At 44.7% G+C, this 18,197-nt stretch overlaps 1 protein-coding gene across 6 annotated transcripts in view; it reads right to left on the bottom strand.

Annotated features, from left to right (window-relative positions):
* Positions 1-18,197, bottom strand: part of TRIO (trio Rho guanine nucleotide exchange factor) — a 339,733-nt gene that overhangs the window by 275,083 nt on the left and 46,453 nt on the right. Inside the window, exon 1 of one of the 6 annotated variants that reach the window (XM_059416918.1) lies at positions 6,956-7,061. The exons of the other annotated variants lie outside the window; for them this stretch is intronic. The gene's annotated coding sequence lies outside the window, so the exon portion shown is untranslated. Of the gene's footprint in view, positions 1-6,955; positions 7,062-18,197 lie in introns of those variants that run through there. 6 annotated transcript variants of the gene reach the window in all.

Here is an 18,197-nt window from a genome sequence, read left to right as displayed (position 1 = left end):
ACGGGCTCCTTGCTCGGCAGGGAGCCTGCTTCTCCCTCTGCCTCTGCCTGCCATTCTGTCTGCCTGTGCTCGCTCTCTACCCCCCTCTCTCTCTGATAAATAAATAAAATCTTTAAAAAAAAAAAAAAAAGAACCTTTAAAAAAAATACTTATTAATAAGATTTGGGACTCTAAGTCATCTATCTTAATGTATACATGCAGAAACTCAAGGCTATTACATAAATTCATTTCTCTATTCTGAGCACTGTAGCTCCTTTCTAAACTACACAAGGTAAAAACCAAATATATTAAAAAGAATAATTCTCCTCAAAAATAAATGTCTTGGGGCACCTGGGTGGCTCAGTGGGTTAAGCCTCTGCCTTTGGCTCAGGTCCTGATCTCAAGGTCCTGGGATCGAGTCCCACATCAGGCTCTCTGCTCAGCAGGGAGCCTGCTTCCTCCCTCTCTCTCTGCCTGCTTCTCTGCTTGTGATCTCTGTCTGTCAAATAAATAAATAAAACCTTTAAAAAGGTCTTATCATTTTACTTTCTTCCTCCAAGTTTTTAAAAATCATACCAAATAACATATTGATTTTTTTTTTAAATGTAAAAGGAAAAAAAATTACCACACTTGCTGACTTGAAGTCACTGAGTAAAGCACAGTGGTCTCCCACTGGAGGTGTCTCCCCTCACCTTGATCAGAGACGAACAGAAAACACGCTACACACGCAGCAGCTGATGACACAGACAGATCAGTGAGGCCCTTGATCAAATGGGAACATCCGTCTCGGTTTAATCCATCCGCTGAAAACTAACCAGATGAAATAAAGGAACGACAAGAGTGACCTCCGGTTTTTAGCATTGCCAAACCCCCATAAGACTTGGACAAACAGCTTCTGTTACCCTGCCCGTCAAAGGACCACCCAGTCTCCAGTCATTCTTCCTCGGTGACTGACGGAACCTTCTTCACTTGGGCCTGGAAGTTCATGTGATCGTGAACACTAGAGGCTTACTGGGCTGCCCAGTTAGCCAGGGGACAAGTGACACCAACACGTCATTTTCGGCCTTCATGGCGGCCAGTCCCCCCCAGTCCCTCTGTAGTCTTCTCTGCACATGTGATTCCAACAGGGAAACCGACCAACCCTGCAGTCTAAGTGCACAGCTGACGCTCCCCACCGCTGGAGAGTCTCCGGCAGGGGCAGGAGCCCTCTTTCTCGGTGTGGTCACTAGTCTCTGGTCAGCTCATTTTAAATCAAGTCAGTTAAAGCAGGAAGCCTTCAAAAAGACGCAAGCCAAGTTCTCTGTTTCTTTCTTCCTCCTCATCAACACGACACCGAGGGCCTCGGCCTCTGCTGCCTCTTGCTGTCATCTCAGGCCCCTGCTGAGGTCTTCCCTTGGAGTACGAGTCTCAAAGGGAGTCTCAAAGGGACGGGACGCTGTCATCACCTCTCCAGCGCGCGCTCCCATAGACCAATTCCAGCATTCACCCTTCAGTGGAGCTAGAATGCAGAGACCCCCCATCCCTGGAAAAAGGTAAGGGCGGAATGCTTGTACTTACATGGTCTCTTCCACACTTAACTCGACAGGTATTTTAAAAGGACATTCTTTATTAAATCTCCCCAAATCATTCAAATTTAGCTTTTACAGCAATATTATCTTTTCCCACTCATGTCTGAAATGCTTAGAGAACATTTAATTGCATTACATGGAGATAGTAAAAGCACGCCCAGCGTAGGCCAGTTGGAAAAAAACTGCAGCTCAGTTTCGGAGAAGCAAATTGGTCACGTGGGAGAGCACAGAGCCCAGGCCGGTTGGGGTAGCATGCTCTCTGCTAGCGGCTAGAGTTCATCCCAAGGTTAATATTTATTTTTAAAAGGGACAGAGGAAGAGGAGGGAGAGAGAAAGAGGCGGGAGGAAGGAACAGGAGGAGGAGGCAGGAGGGGAGGAGGACAGATGAGGGAGCGAGCAGGGGGAGCAGGGCGAGCAGGGGGAGCAGGGGAGCAGGGGGAGCAGGGGGAGCAGGGGGAGAAGGGGGAGCAGGGGGAGCAGGGGGAGCAGGGCGAGCAGGGAAGGGGAGGACGGAGAACGGAAGGGAAAAGTCCATTTCCTTCCCCTTCATTGCACTCACAGGAATCCTTCCGCCTCCGTTTAAACTACAATATTCCTTAGAACAAAGCAGACTTGTTTCCCTCTCATCTGTATCAGTGTTTGTCTTGTTATTTGTACAAAACACACAACCCCCAAGGAGGGAGAACCTCTCCCCTGCGCGGAATCCCTCTCACACACACCGTGAGGACTACTCAATGGCACGCAAACCTCTCTTAGGCTGGAAGCAAGAGATTCCAAAAGAGAAGATCAGGCTACTCATCTCAACTCTGTCACTAGACTGATAGTACACTGAAATGACAGCTTGCTCTATTTGGTGCTTTTGATTGCTAGAAAAAAATGAACAAGTGTGCATAAATAAAAGTCATGAGAATCACTTCCTCAAAAGATCTGACCCAAATCAAAGTCAAATACAATCAAAAAATAAACCAAACCTCATCTCCCCAGTGACAATCAGCAAACTCAATGGACCCTGCTCAGGGGTCACCTGCTGTGTCCCTCAGCAATCAGGGAAAAAATGAGCTCTTCCTTTGTTCTTCAATAATGCCAACAACTCTTACCTACCTGCTCCAGCCCTCCCCCTGGCCCTCTGCCATTCGGCCAGCACTGGAACTGCAGACGGGCTTGGTAAAACACGCTGCACGCCTGACACAACTTCAAGGACAGCAGCACGTGCACCTGTCGGAGCGTGTGGGCACACGTGCGTGTGCACGGGCGCACCCGGGTGGGGAATGAAATGGCCCGGCCAGGGCCTTCTGTGAGTCAGTGCGGAATGACCGTCCTCAGAGCCACGAACAACTGTGACACAAGCTCTCACAGACGGCAGTCCTTTCCTTTCAAGATGAAGAGAGGATGTGGCCAAACCAAGAAAAAAGATTAACAATGTTTTTTTATAATAATTTTAAGAACAGCTGTCACCTTTTATATTTATATTTAAGGCAGTACTATAGGCAACTAAGAGTATATGCAGCAAGCAAAACATCGTTTAAAACAAGCATTCAAAACTGATTGTTTCAAATATTTAAAATTTTAGTATCAATCTTTTATCTAAAAAATCAGGTCGTTCCTCCCCTATATACTGATTTCTACCCATTCCACACTCAAATACTAAATTATGTCAGAGAGAATATACACAAAGGAATAAACATTGTAGCCAATTAGGGGAAATGTTGGGGTATGGTTTTTCCTTTTGTTTTCCTTTTTTCCTGGTTACACATTAAGAACTATACTGATAATATCGAGCTGCTTCTTTGGTACATTATTAATAATCCTTTAGACAGTAGAAAACAAGATATCAAAAGCACCTGTGTGTTTCATGATAATTCTGTCTTACTTCTAGGAATCGCAAAGTAGGCTTCTCTGTCCACACCACTCCCTTGCCCATACCGAGCGCCCAACAATAACCCGCCCAACAATAACCGTACTGACTGAGAGCCTTCTAAGTGAAAAAGACATCTAAGGATATAACCGGTCCTCCCGCCCTCAGGATTTCGTGCACTCGGGCCGGGAGAAGCTGATCCACTGCGCTGGCTGGGGCTCATGAGGGAACCACAGCCCACACCCCACTCAACTGGGGTCCGAGGCCCACCTGCATGGGCAGGAGCCTTCCTGGCCCCCAGAACCCTGCCTGTGGGTTTTTGAAGGGATGAAGCTGGTCCATGTTAACTATCTGATTCTTTATTTTTTCTTTTAAAATTTATTTATCTGAGAAAAGAGAACACACAGGTGGGAGGGGCAGGGAGAGGGAGAGAGGATCTCAAGCAGACTCCGTGCTGAGCTTAGAGCTCAATACGGGGCTCGGTCTCATGACCCTAAGATCACGACCTGCACGGAAACCAAGAGTCAGACACTTAACCCACTGTACCATCCAGGCGCCCCAACTTTCCGAATTCTTTCCATTCTGAGCACTCTATGTGAGCATAACTAATACACTTAAACCTCTATTTTACTTTCATCTGTTATATTTCTCTTTATACCTTTCATTCTGCTAGGAAAAATTTGCCCTCATAGTTCTGATTTGATCAGAATATTAAAAAAAAAAAAGTTTCCCCATTGTTTCTTAAACACCTATCTACTCAAGAAATCTGTTTAAAATCACATCATCTACATTCTGATCTAGCCAAGAGCAGATACATGTGACAGACTTCTTAGCAGCTGCTAAAGAGCAGATCTTAAATTTGCATAATAAAAAGGAATGTAACAGGGTTTGCACAGTTAAATCCTATATATGCTTCAGGTGGAAAATGCTGGTTCTAATACTGTAAACCCTTAGTCACACAGGGCAAAATAGTCCGTTGTTTTAAAAAAGATTTTTAGGGACGCCTGGGTGGCTCAGTTGGTTAAGCAGCTGCCTTCAGCTCAGGTCATGATCCCAGCGTCCTGGGATCGAGTCCCACATCGGGCTCCTTGCTCAGCGGGGAGCCTGCTTCTCCCTCTGCCTCTGCCTGCCATTCTGTCTGCCTGTGCTCACTCTCTCCCCCTCTCTCTCTCTCTGATAAATAAATTTAAAAAATCTTTAAAAAAAAAAAAAAAAAGACTTTTATTTTTAAGTAATCTCCACACCCAACGTGGGGCTTGATTTACAAACCCGAGATCAAGAGTCTCCTGCCCTAGGGACTGAGCCAGCCAGGCACCCTTGTTTCACACTTTAAATTAGCGTATGAGCCAGTATGTTCCACCAGAGCTTAATTCACAGTAGGGGCAAGTTTACAATAATAATGACCACTTCTGTTGTTGGTACATTTACAGTCAGTAATAGTGAGCCATTTCATATGGTGGGCTTCGTGCCAGGTTCGTTTATAGATAGACCCGCGGTACTTATTACTCACATCAAGCATTTTGTAGACCGTTAGGTATTACCTGTTAATCCTTACGTGCAGAAAATCTTTGAGGTGACGGTTCTTTCTGAGACAGTAAACACCCATCTCTTGGATTCCTCCCCTCCGGATGAACTGATTTTGGTAACTGTAGCTGTTACAACTATCCATCACTGGTCTGACCACAATCTATAGTTCTCATTGGAAAGTCAGGGGAAGATGAAGTTAAAAAAAAAAAAAATCCTATTTTTTTTTTTTTTTTTCCCCAGTGACAAGGAATCCTCCTAAGCTCTAATTCCCTTAGTGGAGTGACTACAAGTGGCCAAATGTCAAGGGAACAGATCCAAGCTTTGGCCTAAGAGCTCATGAGAGACTCCCAGGTGGGAGTAGGCAAAGAGGCCAGAAAGGAAAGAGCTAATGAGCGGCAGCCAAAGGGTGAGGGAACAGAGGGCATTGACGCAAGAGCAAAGAACAGACAAGTATGGATCATTCTTGGAGATCCGCCTCATTTTTGCTGACTTCAAATTTTTAAATTTAATTTAATTTTTAATTTTAATTTAATCTGTGGTTGGACCACAAACAAGGCTGAACAGAATCAGCAGGCACTTTAAAATTATACTGTCATAATCTATGAAAAAATGAGGGTGATAATATCTACAATTCGTGTTGAGATAAAAATTTGACTATTTCCTTTTTCTTTCATGGTCTTCCCCTTAGACAATTACAAAAGAAGAAAGCACGGCTTCCGGAAGTGCTTGGAAGAGATTTAGAAGAAACGAATATTGCAAAATGACCTCTGGACGGGGTCCCGGCGGGTCTAGGAGAACGAGACCGCGCAGTGGCTCCGGGTAACGTGCGCCTACGTCAGCGGAGTCTAGACGGCCCGTCGGAGGCTACACGGCCAAACAACCGGCTCCAGAAGGGGTTGACACGGAGGCCCGTGGCAAGGGGTGAGGAGTGGTGGGGACACACATACCTCCATCTGGCAGTGCACGCCACAAGCCACTGCCCCCCTGGAGTCAGTTTCTCCCCATGTAAATGAGGAAATTAGACAAAACATCATCCTCGGAAAGGGCATGTGGTTTCTTTCAACGATCCTGCCATTTCCTGCTTCCAACCTTCACCGAGAGCCAGCCCGGTCATCTGGCCTGGGATCCTACCGCAGCAATCCGCAGCATTCACCTAAAGGGCCCACCAGTTCCTCCTCCCTCGGGTGCCCATGCCCCCTGCGTGCCCGTCCTGGCCTGGATCATCTGTTCCCCACTCCCCGACAGGCTCCTCAGCCACTTGGGGTTCCACAGGCCTGACGCCTCCCACAGCAGCCCCCACTCAGGGTGTTCTGCAGAGAGGAAGAAAGGAGAAGCAGCACCCTGGGGAGCCTGCCTGCCTGCCGGGGGGGGGGGGGGGCGCACAGCAATGCTCCTCCCCTGCAGGTCCCTCTCACCTAAGAGTGGAACCAGGTCAAACTGCCGACAGCCGAAGGACTAACAACTCGAGAATACCGCCAGGCATTCTTGTTTAAAGACCTTCAGTGTAAAACTTAGAGCTCTGCTCAGAAGACAGTCACAAACGTGAGCAAAAAAGGTGGGGGCAGGGGCTGGGGAGCGCGGATACCAACTGTCCTCCAAGAAACCAACTACAAACAAAAGAAAGCGACCCAGCTGGGCTCTTTCACTGTGCACATGTCCTGAGACAAGCAAAATCCCCGGAGGGCTACTTTTATTGTGAATCTTCAACTTTTTTCAAAGTCAGAGTACACTTTAAAGCACTGAAAATCAAAAGGGTTCTTCCGTACGACCCCTCAGACAGCAGCACGGCATCCGGCAGAACAGGGCTGCTCTGAGCACAGACGCGAAGATTTGCCGGACAGGGTGCCTGCCTCGACCTCCTTTACCAAAGCAACACACAGCAGTCACCCCAAAGGACCAACGATCAACACCCCAAAGGATCAACAATCAACGCCTGTCCGATCAACACCCCAAAGGATCAACAATCAACGCCTGTCCTAACTAACGCCTTCCTCTACAAGCAATGGAATGGTAGTCGATGGCTTACAGATAAGGATACTGAAGTGCTCCCAGGAGAGAAGATGATGGCTGGGACTTGCCTCCGCGGAATCCAGGCAGTAAGAAACGAAGCAGCACGGAGACAGGCCAGGGGATGATCGCGGAAGCCAAGTGCTGAGTGCCGGGTGGTCACGACCAATTCTATTTTTATGAACGTCTCAATGTTCCAGTTTCAAGAAGTGATGGCAAATATAGTTGCAGGCACAGAAAGGTATTCATTAGATGTTCTTGAAAATGTGTCATGAGGTATTTTCATGAAGTAAAATTTATAGACTATAAAATTCACTCCTTTTATCAGATGGGGTGCTGTGCTGAGAACGCCTGGATGCGGCCACCGGGTCTGCCAGTCACTGGCTCTGAGACCCGAAAATCATTTACCACCCTTGGTCCTCAATGTCCTCTTCTGGAAAACGGGCACCTCATCTACCTTTTAGAATTAAATGAAACAAATGGCAAAGGATTTCTGCACAGGGCAATTTGTTGGACAAATTTTGATTTCACTATTTTTTAAGACATTCGCCCATTTTAAATGAACTGCTCAGAGAATCTCAGTAAACGGAGAGCTGAGCAGTCACCACCACCCCTGGTCTGGACACCTGCCTCCCTCCACTGCTCCCCTGGGCCTCCTTGAGACCATTCTCTTCTACCCAGAGGCCAAAGCAACCACTGACCCATCCGCTTTCTGTCTTTACAGTTCTGCCTTTTCTAGAAACTTCCCACAAACAGAATCAAACAACAGGTGTTATTTTGTGTTTGGCTTCCCTGACTCAGCACAGCGTTGTCCCTATGGTAAAGCTCAGGGTTCTTTCCGTATCGCTGAATTCCACTGTATGGACAGGACAGGTCACACCCTGCTGGACGCGGAGACCTGCATTCTCGGCCCTCAGGAGAAATGTGCTGGACATTTGTTCGAAAGCCCATGCAGGGCCGTATGTCTTTACTTCTCTTGAGGCAGATATCTGGGAGTGGAATGCTGGTTCATACAGTAGCATATATTAAACTTTTTAAGAAACTACAAACTATTTTCCAAAGCTACTGCACAATTTCATGTTCCTACCAGCAGTTGAGAAGCCTCTAGTTCCTCCACAGCGTGCCCCCCTCTGCAGGGTGCTGCGCCCATCTTTTCCATTACAGCATTCTAGCAGGCGGGCAGCGGCTGCCGGGGCTCAAATCCACACTCTCCTAGCAGTTAGCGATACTGAGCACTTTCCCATGTGTTTATTCGCCCCCCACACCCCATGGACCTCCTTTGCTGAAGTATCCATTGAAATCTTGTGCTAATTTTTAAAAATTTGATTGTTTATCTTCTTGACTTATAAAAATTTTTCTTATAATCAGGTCCTTTATAAGATATATGATTTACATGTGTTTTGTCCTGGTTTGTGGCTTGAATATTCACTTTCTTAATGGTATACTGTAAAAGGCAAAATTTTTAATTTAATATTCATCCAATTTTTCTTTCAATGTTCCTGCTTTTTATATATTATCGAAGAAATCTTTTATTAACCCAAAATCATAAAGATGGTTTCTTACACATCCTTCTAGAAGTTTTAGTCTTACATTCAGTTTTGTGGTCTATTTCCATAATTTGTTCCTTGCTGGAGAAAACCAGTGATAAAACCGTATTGCAAAATGACCCCTTTAAAACACATGATAAATGTGGTTATATCTGCTTCTATGTAGTTACGCTCAAACATACAAACATAAATAGAAAGAGAAAAGCCTAAACGGATATACACCAAAACAGCAGATAGGTACTTAGGTTGTAGAGAGTTTTAGTTTCTCCTTTTTTGGTGGTACTCAAGAATAACATATAATAAAGTGGTTTCAGAACACCACACTCCAAACTGGAGGCTCCAGAATAGAAGCAGCAGACATCGTGGAGGTTAGCGGGACAGGGGGGAAAAGGGGCTACTAAGACCTTGGAGAGTCTCACAGTCAGAAAAAGAGCTGACCGAGCTCCACTTCCAAGGAGGAGGAACGTCTGGAGAGCCTGGCCGCAAGCTGGGCGCACAGAATGCAAAGTACTCAAGACCGCAGCAAGAATCAGGATGAAGGGGAAAAGCATGTTTTTTAGAAAGCTCCTTCTTCTGAAAAGTACATTTTAAAAGGAAAAACTGGTATCTTCTGGAACACCGGTAATTCTTATATGCTGCGTTTTTAGCAATACAGTGGCCAGAGTTACGGGGTGTGCTATACAGTTCTTCGTGAATTAAATGTAATTATAGCTACCACTGGAAGAGTCCCATTTTTGCCCAAAGATTTTATCCTTCTATCCTCAGCCAATGAACTTCAGATACAAGACAGACCTTCACTGTCAGCCAGCCACAACAAACCGCGGACTTATTTCAGATGCGGAGGGACTAGCGTCTCCTGCTGTGAGCGTCTCCTGCTGTGAGCGCCTCCGAACGACACAGGCAGCAGCTTCACTATGCTGGCGAACTTTTTGATTCCTGTTTCTCTGGATCCCAGCTTGTACTTTCCAAAGAATTTCCAGTCCACAAGAGAACAGCAGAGGCGGCATGCGATGGCGGTGTTCGGTCCTCTCCACCTCCTCAGAGCTCCAGCCCCCAGGCAGACGCTTCCTGCAGATGCAGCAGCACAAGGATGCTCTCTGGATTTTTCTGGCAAGAGCTGGTAGTTTAGGGCAACAAAATCCTGTGCACTCCTTAAGACACAGGCACTTCCCTTTACACCGCAAATACTGCCATTTGTCTCTCCTGACGTCACTAACGATGCCTAGAGCAGGGGAAAGCTTGGAAGTGAACATTTTAAAGAGGGGCAACACCGCGTCCACTAACGAGTCTGGTGAACGGGTCCCGACAAATGTCATTAGTAAGACGTCCACAGCGCTCCCCTGGCATCGCGGCCTGTTCCAAGCACCACACGACAGTGAGTGGGTACAAGAAACTGGAGTGGGTACTACACTACCCCCACTTCGGGGTGGGGAAACTGAGGCCGGGGACGGCACAGTAAGCTGCCCAGTTAGGGTCGCCACGGTAACATGGTGCCCCGAGGGTAACGCGCAGGCTAAGCCACACCGGCCCCGGCGTACCTCCGCTCCCGAGCACCTGGAGGGCATCCTGGTGGAGGACGGCCCTTCAGACCGCCGCTTCCGCAGACGCCCTGTGTGAGGACGCTCAGTCACTCGTCCCCAATCTCTGCTCGGTCAGTGCCGCTTCGCTGCACTTGAGAGCACGTTCCCAGACGACCTGCCACCCGACGCTGACCGCACCACGGCCGCCTACTTAAAGCAGGTGTTCGCAGTCATAAAGACGGGAAGAGGCGCCACTGCCCTGTGCCTCCAACAGAGAGAGAAGCAGCTCCTCATCCTCTCGGGACCCCACACACCAGCAAGCCAGAACCCCGTCCCCCTCCTTCGCACTTGGCTCCAAACCACCTGGTACAGTAAAAAGTCAGGCGGATGCCTTCAAAACCAGTATTTTATTGCATGAGGTCAAGACGAAATCTAGTAGTAGCGCAACCACAGATGACACTTTTTTGGCTCCAAACAAGACAAATTCCAAACAGGCAATTTCCCAAGAAATAAAAAACATCATCAGCTTTTCAAGTCTATAGCTACTGGCAGGTTCTGGTGCTTTCACCAAGGTCTAAAAACAGTCAAGGCATCCATCAAGACCCCAGCAAGATGACTGCAGTTCTTTTACTTAAAGCACCAGATTGATTTCTCAGGTACATATAACGTAACAATAACAAAATCACTAAAAGGAAAAAATTACCAGTTTTAAGTACAATCAACTAGAATTCACTTTCCTCCATGAATTGTGCACTCCACTGCCTGCGTGTCCTCAACAACCAGCAGCCTGTGCCCTCCCCACCACCTCCAGTGCCACCAGCTTCAGCCCAGCCCAGAGCAGGCACCTTTGTCCAGAGGGATGGAGGCTCCCTGGCCCCAAGCCCCCCACTGAGAGGACAGGGCCCACCATGCCTCGGCCAGACTCTCCCAGAGAGGGCGGGTCACAACATGCCACCGTGACTCATCCACATTCTTGAGAAGACAGAGTCACACCGGATGGTTAACAAAATTTTTACAAAGACGGCTTCTTAGAATTTATTTCTTTTTATAGTAAGAATATAAAAAAGGTAATCTGAATATAAGATCTTATCTTCATATCCTTCCGTTATTAAATGCAAAGCCAGACATATCTGACCAGGAAACATGTTCTGAAAAGTATCACCTCCCTAAATGGATTCTGAAGGATCCTGTCAGAATTAAGATAATATCTGCAAGGCTTTTGTAGTCCTTGGGGGGAAAATGTTTCTGAAAACAAGGAATGAAGCTTATTATTTTCCTTTTATTTCTATTTATTTTTAACGAAGATGCCGGTGAAGACTCTAGCATGGTTCCCTTCTAAGTAATCACCTTGGGAAGCTAGACTCATTCGAGTACCCACTACAGAAACGCGGCCAGTGCGCAAAGCCATCTGGAAGCTCTCTTTCCAAATTGCCTATTATAGCCTGTGGCACTTTCTCTAATGTAGTAAACTGTTATTTTTTTCAGAACCCATGAGAATTTGGGAAATAAGTAAACTATTCCATGCCAAGTATAGGTGAATAGAATAATGAAACTTGGCTACTCTGTGGGAAGAAAAAAAAAAAAAAAAAGGCATAAATGTACTTGGTCAACCAGGTATCTAATTATTGCATAACAGACCTCCCCCAAAACAATAGAGACTCAAATCAATGACTTATTATTTCTTATGATCCTGTGGGTTGATTAGGTTATTCTTGAAAATTATAAATAAAATCATTAAAAATTATAAATGACTGGAATGGAATACTGGTATTCACAGCGCTAGCCATGGTGTTTAAAATTACTTCAGCTTGGGCACCTGGGTGGCTCAGTTGGTTAAGCGACTGCCTTCAGCTCAGGTGATGATCCCGGAGTCCCGGGATCCACGGGCTCCCAGCTCCATGGGGAGTCTGCTTGTCCCTCTGACCTTCTCCCCTCTCATGCTCGCTCTCTCTCTCACTCTCTCTCTCAAATAAATAAATAAAAATCTGAAAAAAAAAAAAAAATTACTTCAGCTTGTGTGCAAAGCCTTTAAAGTGCCCAGAAATGTTGGGCTGGCTATATGCTACTTTCATAAGATGATAAACGGAACTTTTATTTTTATCTTTTTCCCTAAAACTGTCAAAGCAAATTTCACTGCCAGAGAGGTCCACCTACACCTCTGGGCCTAGATTTCCAATCACTTTCTCTGTTTTTGTTTTTACTCAGTATGGATCTTATGATTTGCAGACAACCTATATTTTAACAAAAACAAGCAATTTATTCAGAGTTCATATATGTACAGAACTAATTCATTAATATTTTCAAAGTAAATCTGGCCAAGTGAAGCAATAAAAATCACACACACACACACACACACACACACACACACACACACCCCGGGCAATCATCTCAGACCACAGTTCCTCCTACCCTCCAGGAGAAGGTTCTGTTATCGCTGTTATCGGAGTAGCCATGCTTAATCCTCAAAGTTAACAAATAATGCAGCCAAACATAGCAGTCTAAAAACTACAGGACATGAGCCAAGTAAAGTATTACACTTAAAATGCAATGTATTTATCTGTAGTCAACTCTGGGTTAAAAGTCCTATTCAAAAGCAGGTTTTAATCTTTAAAAACGGCTGTAGCTACAGGTACAACTTGAACTCTTACCATACTTTCGTTGTTTGGTACGTAGAAGCAAAATCTTAAGTTACTCTAAAACAAACAGCAGATCAGAAATAAGTTTTCCTCTTGGATACAGTTATCTCTGAAAGAATATTGATTTTTAAAACATTTAAATTCAGAAAATGAATTTTCAGCTAACTTTAAAAAAGGAAAACCTCAGTCATTTAACAATGTAGAGGAAAAATTAACTCAGTAAAATGGGCAATTTGTTCACCCGCCGGAACTGAATATATAATCCACAGTCAGAAACCACAGCAGAGCAGGAACTGAGAGGAGCACTCTTTATTACGTGCTGTATTATGTGCTATGAACCCAAAAAACCCAGCAGCTTTCAGTTAAGGGGCCAAGGCCATCCACTTACTGCACTTCTGTCTGCCTCCCCCAAACCCCACAGCTAGAAGGTTCTTCAATCTCTACTTGCAGATCCTGCCCACCAATTTCTAGGTCAGGACCATTGGGGGAAATACTACAAACACCCAGGCCGCTTAGTCCACAGATGTGCCCTGGACACTTACAATGTGCCATCACATCCTGCACCTGGGGAGCCCGGATCTGAAACACGGATGCACACTCCCTGACCCAAGAAGCAGACCCATCCCAGAGGGGAGGCTGAAATGAAACATATAACGGACACAGGAAGTGTCGCATTCAAGTGACAAGTGCAACGAAAGATTAAGGACAGGGTGCCGTCAAGGAGTCAGAGAAACCTCGCAGCGAGTGACCCTCAAGCTGAGAACACAGGGACAAATGGCAAAGAGGAGCAGGGCCCTGCAAAGGGCAGGCATGTCCTCCACGAACAGAACAAAGGCACCCACACACCTCAGTGAGGAGCAGAGTGGCGGCAGGGCCACCCGACAGAATGACGCAGTAAGGCAAAAGCCCCTAGGACAGTATAACTGGCTCCTGGAAGACACTATTGCCATGGCTGGTTCTCTCACCCTATGGTGGGACAGGGGTGAGGACAGAAGCCAGGATCTGAATCACTGGCTAGTGGCCAGGGGCCTGCCTTCATGGCCCTGCTCCTGTCAGTCAGAAGAGAATTGTGCTCTAATTCCTGGATAACTCTACCTCAGGTGACCTCTTAATCACAGCCATCTACCTTGGGAACCCCAATGCTTGGCTACATCCTTTCCTACAAGTCTGTCTGGACCCCTTTTGATAAATCCAACAGACCCAACCTGAAGCCCTTCTCCACAGCTTCCTGTCTGGGCAATTGTACAGCGCTACATCTAACTTAAGAAACCAAAATTTGGCAAGAGAACGGCAGGGAAGAACCGATGGTAATGAGAATACATAATGTCACAGCCCCAGCGAGCTTCTCGGGTATCCTCTCCATAAAGTCCAGCCACTAAGATGACATCAAGCGTAGAAATGATCCTTAGTTTACAGCAGCCTCTACTTAGTCAAAGAAGCTGGAACTTGTTTTACTGTTTGAAGGTGGCACATCATTATCATTTTCCAAGAACTAATAGGCTTAAATCATTCAACAAAGAATAATATTTTCTTGAAAGAAGATAAGATGGCTTTGTGCCTTTCAAAAGAAAGACACCATTCAAAGAATATTTAGCAATTCTGTCTTAATAATCTAAAATCTAATAGTACTGAATTTTTTAATCAAGGTATATTCTATTTATTTAAATAACACAACTATTTTTCATGGAAACTAGAAATGATGAATATTTAATATCTGAAGATCAGTTTTGGAGGATACTTTTCAAGAAAAGACTTTCCCATAGTTTTTAATAAATCAGAAGTAGTACATGTCTAGAAATGAGCTATCTTGCCACTATTCACAAAGACAGGAGTTTAACTGGAAGAAGGGTTTTCACAGCTAACCCATTTGGGCGAGCACATCCCAGGCTCTGTGCCATGTAGTCCCGTGATGTCCCGCCTGATGCCAGAGGGATTCTGAGTTTACAGGCATTAGCAAAAGTTGTTCTTGGAGTTGAGTCCGTAGTAGTGAACCATGGGGCTTGACTGAGCAAGACCAGGAGGGCCAAGAGGTTCTAAGAACACAACCTAGCTAGAGAGCCTAATGCAAAGGTGTTCTTCCTCACGGCACCATGTCAAGAATAAAATCACCCAAGCAATGCAGCTAATCCACGCTTTTTACAATGACCCAAACTCCTACCATTGTAGTTTCATATTAAGGTTGTGTTGCGGCTTCCATAAGGTCTCAGTGAAATGTTAAATGAGAGAGTTAACATCTCTCATTTTGAAAGGGCAGGACCAAATGATCTGAAATCTCCTGAATCTCTAAAACAAATATACCAGCCCTCCATTCTTTCATTCCAACTGTGTTTTCATAATTATAGAATAACAGTGTAATAACAAGATTAGTGCCAAGCAGTAGACTGATAAGCATTTCAAGACTATAGTGTAAGGCAAGCCAATCCAGAATCACTTAAAGTTGTTAATCATTAACTGCAACAGAACGGACTTTGATAACCTTTGCATACACAGTGTTTAGATTATCCAATGAATGACAGATGCAAATTTAAGTTTAAGACTCTTTAATACTTTATAAGATACCTTGCAGCTGGAAGGTGCTTAACAAATGAAAACAATAATTAGGATTATCTAAGAACACTGGACTCAGCAAAAACACTACATTTGCTCTCAATTCACTCTCTCTGACTGTGGGCAAGTCACTTAACCTCCAGGCACCAAATGCCTCAGCTACCCTAAGAAGGGATTCCGGCAAGGTTATCACAACCTCTTCTAAAGGCAGAAGAATTATTTCAACTCATTCAACCACCATTTAGTGGCAGTGCTCCATTTCACATATAATGTATCCTGAAAAACATGAATGTTCTAAACGACAGGCATAAAATGCGTGATAATTTCAGCTAGGTTCAGAAGTGTGTGATTTCCAATCACAACTCATCTTTGCTATTAAAGAAAAGCGCCCCCCCCCCCGGGCAATGAAAGTAATATTATTACCTGCAAAATGGCCACTTTTGGTGGGGAGAAAGAAAATATAGAGAAGCAGTAATCCCATTACCCAAGGGCAATCATAACTAACATTTAAATAAGGCTCACTTAGAGTTTTTAAAATTTACATAAACACAAACACATAAATTTAGGAAAACATTAGTAAATCCCACATACATACACACCCACACACCACCAACTAAATAGAATAAACAAAAAAGGAAGTGCTCAGAAAAAGCCAGGAGGTCCTCAAAAAGTGCTCAGAATGAGTCAAAACTTGACCAGGCTGCCACTGGCTAACTTGGGACAATTCAAATAAAAATAATATGGATAATAATCAATAGAACTAAATGAGAACTTATGTGCCTATTCTGATATAAGTAAGTAAATAAGGAAGGCTTTTTCTTACAGTAGGATTCCAACTAAGAAGAGTAAAATAAGTGAAGGAATTAGAAAATTACCATTTGGCAAATACCAGAGTAACAATTATTTTACCCAAAAACCATCAATGGGTATAAAACTTATGAGGGAAATTACAATGAGAAATGAGACTGAGATACTTACAGTTTCAAAGAAAATCCGCACAAGATACTCATTAGCTACAAAAAGAAACAACGATTAATTCTACAAAGGAGATCATCAGGAACAGTTCCAAGTGATGACTGGATGGACAGTGAGCCTCCGGATGAAATGCACAGAGAGGAACACAACTTCACTTCCGCAGCACTTCTAACAAAAATGAATAATCTGCATCTAGTTAGGAGAAATAAAGCACACAATTCCAAACTGAGGAACACAGCTAGAACCAACTAGCTTGAATTCTTCAAAACTGTCCAGGGCCTGATAGGTAAGGAAAAACTAAGCCACTCTTCCAGATTAAAGACTAAAGAGCCATGAGACAAAACTCTTGAGTGAGCTGAGAACGAACCCTGCACCAGGGAAGGACTTTAATGAGACAACAGACAAGATGTGCCTAAGGTTTGTGAATGAGGTAATATATGGAATCAGTGTAATAGTCCTGATTTTGATCGTTCTACTGTGGATGTAAGAGAATATCCTTGGTTTTAGGAAATATACACTGTGGTATCTGGAGGTAAGACAGGCATCATGTACAACTTCATCACATGTTTCAGAGGAAAAAAATCAGATGGTAAGAGATATAATAAATAGAAGGAGGGGGACAAGAATGATATAACAAGTGTAGTAAAATACCAACTAAATAAGTAAAATAAGGAAACTAAAGTAAAATAAGCGTAGTAAAAATCAGTGTAGTAAATTAATACTGACATTTGGGAAAGCTGGGTGAGAGGTACATGGTATTTTTTTGCACAATTTTCCCAGCATTGTTGGATAGCTAACATTATTGAAATACGTTTTACATATGTACACATGTATGCATATATTGGTGAAGATCTTTCTGTAAAGAACAGATACATCTCCAAATTATTATCTATAGAGGTTGTGGAATATACCCTGAGTTATTCAACATCCCCAACTCCACCACTGGAAGGGCCTAAATCTTCGACCACACGCTGGAGCGTATCGTTGATCACAACAGAATTCCCAGAATAAAATTCCTCTCTTGAAACAAGGGATTTTACATGAACATAAATCAAGTTCTATCAAGATATCTAGAGACACCAGACAACCTAACATGTAACGTAAAAATAAATCAAGTCTTTAAAATGCCTCACCCTTGGGGAGTCTGGGTGACTCAGTGGGTTAAAGCCTCTGCCTTTGGCGCAGGCCCTGGGCTCAAGGTCCTGGAATGGAGCCCCACAGTGGGCTCTCTGCTCAGCGGGGAGCCTACTTCCCCCTCTCTCTCTGCCGCCTCTCTGCCTACTTGTGATCTCTCTCTGTCAAATAAATAAATAAGATCTTTAAAATAAGTAAATAAACAAATAAATAAATAAATAAAAATAAAATGCCTCACCCTTACCCTCCTGTCCAGCTTGTGGGGCCCCTAGACAACAACGAAGAAAGAAACTGCTGAGGGTGAGCCGTTGTGTTGTTGCCGAGAGACCGCACCTGGGCCTTATTCACTTTACTCCCCCTGCCAGACTTCAAAGAGAGAATGAAGGGTGCCTCATTCATAGGTGGTGTCCACCTTCATAGGTGGAAAACACGACACTCGATTTCAGAGTTGCAAGTTCAAGACCCAACTGGATGCAGAGATTACTTCAAAAAGAGATATTTTAAAAAAGAAAAAACTGAAAGTGAGAGCAGAAATACAAAGAAAACAAACTAGCCCCGCCTGCTTCTACAGAGACCGCAAACTGGGTGACAAAACAGCAGGAGTCCTGTTAATTTATAAAATTACACACATGCCAGGAAGTCAAAAGAAGAGGAGAGGGATGGAAAGGATGCTGCACGGGACCCTGCGGACACACAGGACGCACCTGAATGGCAAGTGCCCACGGCCTGAAGCTGCTGGTGGCCTGCCTGGGAGGGAGCAAACGTTCTTGCTGGAAGTACTGAGCGAGCTCGGGGAAGGTACCACAGGCCCTTCGGAGCAGCCGAGGCTCGGGCGTGGAGTCTGCACAGGGGCATCAGACAACACCCAGTCGGGAGCAGCTGAGTGGCCCACTGGGTTGAGA

This window comes from Mustela nigripes, chromosome 12 (genome assembly GCF_022355385.1).
Source record: "Mustela nigripes isolate SB6536 chromosome 12, MUSNIG.SB6536, whole genome shotgun sequence".
NCBI classification, from domain to species: domain Eukaryota; kingdom Metazoa; phylum Chordata; class Mammalia; order Carnivora; family Mustelidae; genus Mustela; species Mustela nigripes.
Note: the sequence above shows the minus strand (reverse complement) of the source record. Positions and strands in the feature narration are given on the sequence as shown.